The sequence below is a fragment of the Scyliorhinus canicula genome, chromosome 15 (genome assembly GCF_902713615.1).
Source record: "Scyliorhinus canicula chromosome 15, sScyCan1.1, whole genome shotgun sequence".
Classification (NCBI taxonomy): domain Eukaryota; kingdom Metazoa; phylum Chordata; class Chondrichthyes; order Carcharhiniformes; family Scyliorhinidae; genus Scyliorhinus; species Scyliorhinus canicula.
Genome location: NC_052160.1, coordinates 111490456 through 111496924, shown reverse-complemented (window position 1 = coordinate 111496924; position 6469 = coordinate 111490456).

Below are 6469 nucleotides of genomic sequence, written 5' to 3'. Positions count from 1 at the left end.
CGACGAGGTGTGTAAAAGGGTCCGGAAGAGCATTGAGAGCTATCTGGACTTGAATGACACGGGTGAGGTGCAGGTGGGGATGGTCTGGGAGGCCCTGAAGGCAGTGATCAGGGGAGAGCTGATCTCCATAAGGGCACACAGAGAAAGAAAGGAGAGGCAGGAGAGGGAGAGGCTGGTGGGGGAGCTATTGGAAGTGGATAGGAGATATGCGGAGGCCCCAGAGGAGGGGCTGCTGGGAGAACGGCGCAGCCTGCAGGTCAAGTCGACCTGCTGACCACCAGGAAGGCAGAGACGCAGTGGAGAAGGGCACAGGGCGCGGTCTATGAGTATGGGGAAAAGGCGAGCAGGATGCTGGCACACCAGCTTCGCAAACGAGATGCGGCTAGGGAGATTGGGGGAGTGAAGGAGAGGGGCGGGAAGGTAGTGCAGAAGGGGCAAGAAGTGAATGGGGTCTTCAGGGATTTTTACAAGGAGTTGTATCGGTCTGAGCCGCCGACGAGGAGAGGGGGAATGGAGGACTTCCTAAACAAATTGAGGTTCCCAAGGGTCCAGGAGGGGCTGGTAGAAGGGCTGGGGGCGCCAATAGGGCTAGAGGAGCTAGTCAAGGGAATAGGTCAGATGCAAGCGGGGAAGGCGCCGGGGCCAGATGGGTTCCCGGTGGAATTCTACAAGAAAAATGTGGACTTGGTGGGACCGGTACTGGTACGAGCCTTTAATGAGGCGCGAGAGGGGGGGGTTCTGCCCCCGACAATGTCGCAGGCTCTGATCTCCCTGATATTGAAGCGGGATAAAGACCCCGTGCAGTGCGGGTCCTACAGGCCTATCTCGCTTCTGAACGTGGATGCCAAGTTGCTGGCAAAGATCCTGGCAGCTAGAATAGAGGATTGTGTGCCAGGGGTAATCCATGAGGACCAGACGGGGTTCGTGAAGGGGCGGCAGCTCAACACGAACGTGCGGAGATTGCTGAATGTAATTATGATGCCGGCAGTGGAGGGGGAGGCTGAGATAGTGGTAGCGCTGGACGCGGAGAAGGCATTCGATAGGGTGGAGTGGGAGTACCTGTGGGAGACGTTGGAACGGTTTGGGTTTGGGGAAGGGTTTATTAAGTGGGTGAAGTTGCTCTACTTGGCCCCGACGGCGAGTGTAGTGACAAACGGGAGGAGGTCGGAGTATTTCGGGCTCCACCGAGGGACCAGGCAGGGATGTCCCCTATCCCCCCTACTTTTCGCACTGGCGATTGAACCATTGGCGATGGCACTGAGGGGTTCAGGGGGGTGGAGAGGACTGACTAGGGGAGGGGAGGAACATCGAGTATCGCTGTATGCGGATGATCTACTGCTGTACGTGGCAGACCCAGAAGGGGGAATGCCGGAGATAATGGAACTATTAGCAGAGTTTGGGGACTTTTCGGGGTACAAACTAAATTTGGGCAAAAGCGAGGTTTTTGTGATACACCCGGGAAACCAGGGAGAGGGTATTGGGAGACTCCCCTTCAAGCAAGCAGGAAAGAGCTTTAGGTACTTAGGGGTGCAGGTGGCAAGGAACTGGGGGACCCTCCACAAGTTGAACTTTTCCAGACTGGTGGAACAGATGGAGGAGGAATTTAAGAGGTGGGACATGGTACCGCTGTCGCTGGCGGGGAGGGTGCAGTCAATCAAAATGACGGTCCTCCCAAGGTTCCTGTTTTTATTTCAGTGCTTGCCCATCTTCCTCCCTAGGGCCTTCTTCAAAAAGGTGACGAGTAGCATCATGAGCTACGTGTGGGCGCACGGCACCCCAAGGGTGAGGAGGGTCTTTTTGGAGCGGAGCAGGGACAGTGGAGGGCTGGCACTACCCAATCTCTCGGGGTATTACTGGGCGGCAAATGTGTCAATGGTGCGCAAGTGGACGATGGAAGGGGAGGGGGCAGCTTGGAAACGAATGGAGAGGGCGTCCTGTGGCAACACAAGCCTGGAGGCCCTAGTAACGGCACCATGGCCGCTCCCCCCCCACGAGGTACACCACGAGCCCGGTGGTGGCGGCCACCCTCAAGATATGGGGGCAGTGGAGGCGACACAGGGGGGAAATGGGAGGTCTGTTGGCGGCGCCAATAAGAGGGAACCATAGATTCATCCCGGGGAGCATCGACGGGGGATTTCAGAGCTGGTACAGGGTGGGCATACGGCAGCTGAAGGACCTGTTTATAGAGGGGAGGTTTGCGAGCCTGGGAGGGCTGGAGGAGAAGTTTGAGCTCCCCCCGGGAAACATGTTCAGATATTTACAAGTGAAGGCATTTGCTAGGCGGCAGGTGGAGGGGTTCCCCCTGCTCCCCAGTAAGGGGGCGAGTGATAGGGTGCTCTCGGGGGTCTGGGTCGGAGGGGGGAAGATATCAGACATCTACAAGATAATGCAGGAGGCGGAAGAAGCATCAGGGGAGGAGCTGAAAGCCAAGTGGGAAGGGGAGCTGGGAGAGCAGATAGAAGACGGGACGTGGGCGGATGCACTGGAGAAGGTCAATTCTTCCTCCTCGTGTGCGAGGCTGAGCCTCATTCAATTTAAGGTGCTGCATAGAGCTCACATGACGGGGACAAGGATGAGCCGGTTCTTTGGGGGTGAGGACAGGTGTGTCAGATGTCTGGGAAGCCCAGCGAACCATGTGCATATGTTCTGGGCATGTCCGGTGCTGGAAGGGTTCTGGAAGGGGGTGGCAAGGACGGTGTCGAAGGTGGTGGGGTCCAGGGTCAAACCAGGATGGGGGCTTGCGATCTTTGGGGTCGGGGTGGAACCGGGGGTACAGGAGGCTAGGGAGGCCGGAATACTGGCCTTTGCGTCCCTAGTGGCTCGACGAAGGATATTAATTCAATGGAAGGACGCGAGGCCTCCAAGCGTTGAAACTTGGATTAACGATATGGCTAGCTATATTCAGCTAGAAAGGATCAAATTTGCCCTGAGAGGGTCGGTACAGGGATTCTCCAGGCGGTGGCAACCTTTCCTTGACTTTTTAGATCAGAGATAGACGTTCGGGGTCGTGGCAGCAGCAACCCGGGGGGGGGGGGGGGGGGGGGGGGGGGAGGGGAGGGAGGGGGGGGGGAAGGGAGGGGGGGGCAGCAAGGGTCGTGGGGGGACATGCACGACTGTAACGCGGGCAAGTCTGCTCGCTGCTCATGTCTGAAACTGTAGGCTGCCTTGTTTGTTAAGTTGTTGCTTGGGGGGGGGGGGAGGACTGGTGCGCGCGAGAGGGCGGGCGAGGGAGGGATATTTGCCTAGAGGGATTGTGTTGTAAATAATTTAAAAATTAGTAGGGGTAAATGTTTGTATGGAAAAACTCTTTCAATAAAAATTATTTAAAAAAAAGAATATTGGGGCGGGATTCTGCGTTCCCCGACTCCAATTTCGTAATTGGCAATCGGGCGGAGAATCGCACGCTCCGCCCCTTCAAAACGGCATCAACGAGGAGCTGTTGGGATGGCCTCAGGACGCCAATTTTCTTGACGTAAACCGCCATGGATCCTCTGGATGTAGCCTGAAAATCGGAGAATCCACCCCATGGTTTCACATGAGTCCAGAGTCCAGAATCAAAAGTGCAATGGTGTATTCCTTCAGGCTCTAGCAGGCTGACCATTTCAGGGTGATCAAAAGTGCGATGGCATATCCATCTTTCCGAAGTGAGGACTTCCATGATGAAAGACGGCATGCAGACACAGTCTTATAGGCACCAATGCAGGAGTTCCGATGGTTCCAGTAGTATAAGGTGTCGATGAGCGCCAGGCAATTCACCTGGACAGAGCTCTTTCTGCTGCTACCTGTTGGGTGGTAAAATGGTAGACTTCAGTTTCACATGGCAATATTGCAAGTTCTAGCAGTAAAGGGGAGGTCATGTGATATACCTCCTACCTTTCCTGGGTGTTGGACAATGGATGTATTTTTCCACGTCTCTAATTGAAGGAGGTCAGGGGTGCTTTGTCCTTGGTGACACACTGTCTCCGCTGGCCAGAGCCTTGCCTCAGAAATGCAAAGGGTGTTGGTGCATTTCTTTGGAATTTGATTTTCTGCATTCACAAGCCCATTAGCACCTCTTTAAAGATAACGACCTCCATGCTGGTTTCCGAAGGCTAGAAATTCCTCTGGTATGAGTCATGGCTGGTCCTGTCAGGGTAAATCCTTCGTCCATTTTAAAAATAAATCAATGTTATAAATTAGCCAAGTTGATATGGATGTATATTTTCCTTCCTCTCCTCTGAACAGGACATGCCTCTCCCATTGGAGAAAAATGAAATGCATTCCATTTAATTTCATTTTCTTTTGCTGCCTTAGGGAAGGGAGAATTGCAAGTGCAGAAATATGCAGGCATTCTCTCATTCATACTAGCACATGAGGCGTGCAGCGAGCAGGCCAGCAGCAGTTCCCTGCAGCACAAGGAGGTCTATTTGGTGAAAGAGTTCTGACGTCCCTTTGTTGGAGGTCAGGCACTCTAACCTCCTGGTGAAGTATTCACAGAAGGGATCTGGGGGGTTTTCAGGATGGTTAGCAGTATGGGGGCAAATGATGGTCAAGCAGCTCTGGGCAATCCACAGGGGAAAGCTGGGCATCTCACTCTGGGTGTGCCGGACCCTGGAATCGTAGGACTGAGCTGCACTTGTCCAGTTTAACTCTGGTACGTCCACTTTGGTAACCTGTGGGTAGGTATGTTCAGGCCCAAAGACGGGTTCAGCTGAGGGTCAGGAGAGTAGGGTGCTTTAAAGGGACCTTGGCCTCTTTAGGGAATTGCAGTTCGGGGTCTGGCTCTTGCACCAACACAACCAGACAGTTCCAGCTTCTGGTGCTTGATGCTTTTGGTTGGCAGAGCAGCTGGCGAGCAGTTGCACCCTGGAAATGGGCCAGCCTTTCTGTGCCAGGATGACAGGATGATGGCCTTCTGGCAGGGGCCACTCCTGTGCCCATACTGGATATCTTTGCAGGGCTGTAGCCACTTGAGCAGTGTTAGGTGGTGGTGGGTGGGTGTGGGGGGGGGGGGGGGGGGGGGGGGGTAGGAATTAATTTTAAAGGCGGTGGTTAACTCTAACGGTCCTCTTGCAATTCTGCGTGAAAGTGGGGTGAGCATGGGGTCCCACCTGACTGGTTGGTTGTGGGATAGGTTCAGTGTCTTTTGGAACACTACTGCCCACTGGGGGGATTTCAGCTTCCGCTGTACCTCTGAGTGACTGAACAACTACATAAGGCATCACCCTCACTCTTTCTGGGCAAATTTGGGAGCTTTGCTGCCCTAAAGGGTTCTGTGAAATCAATCACAGGTTTTCTGGCTGGACATTTGGCTTTGCAGGGGACACTCCACTAATATGTTCCATGTGCCCTGGAACATCACTGCCCTCAAATGGACCTGCAGCTCCAGCTACCCTCTTGGTGACATTTCAATTGGGGGATGCATCACCCTCCCCATCTGCTATTGGTTTAGGAACTCCCTTTGTCCCTATTTAATACCAGACAGAAGACTTCTGCCAGCCACACTTCAGGCAAGTCCTTCACATTTTCTTTTTCAGGCTTATTAACCCGTTTTCTGATAGACTCTTCAGCCATGTGGTGCATCTTCCTCACAATTTCTTTCCCTGCTTTGGCACTTCTCTGCTCCCTATTGCAGATATTTGGGGAATGTATTTCAGATTCTAGGGGTCTTCACTGGACCTTGTTTTATTTTACTGGCCTTGTCTGAGGCAGGCCGATTGAAAGCCGGGGGGGTGCCTTACTGGTGGCTGGGGAATGTTCATGCGGGGTTTGAGGGTCGGGCGCACGGCCGATCGGGTGGTCTCCTTTGTGGGTCTACCTCCACGGTCCGAGTCCGCCATGGAGCACAGCGCAGCCGCTGGAGGCTGCTGCCGTGCGCATGCGCGGTCTCAGACCCGGAAGTGTTGGGGCCCGTATCTGCAGCAAAACCTGTGAGATTTACGACAGGTCCCTGCTAGCCCCCTGCAGGGCTAGGAATTTGTGTCCCTTTAATCCAGGATTTTCAGGAGTAAAACTCCACCGTTTTGATGCGGGCGTGGGGACATAGTCCCAATAATGGAGAATTCAGCCCCAGAGCTTCGGCCTTCAGAGAAGATTCGGGGAGTAGGTTGAAGTCTCCCTCCAACATTAACAATTGAATTACCCCTGTGTCCCAGAGCAGTACAACGGACTTGCTCACATTTGGGAAAGATACGCAGGCACTGTTCCTGAATGAACAAAACTCCAGAAACCGGGGCCGGGATTCTCCAATCCCGTGACAAAGTTTTGACGCCGGCGTGAAAAGCGATGTGAACCACTCCAGCATCAACGGTCCTCAATCGTCCGGTACGTTCCCCTTCCTAGCGGGCTCGGTCAGCGCCGGAGTGGTCCTCGCATCTCCAGCCGGCGCGGCACGGCCAGCGTGAGTTTGCGCATGCGTGCCACGGCCTGCGTGATTCCGCGCATGCGCCTGGGTTGCCGCTTCCGCGCTGGCCCCCGGGCAATATGTCAG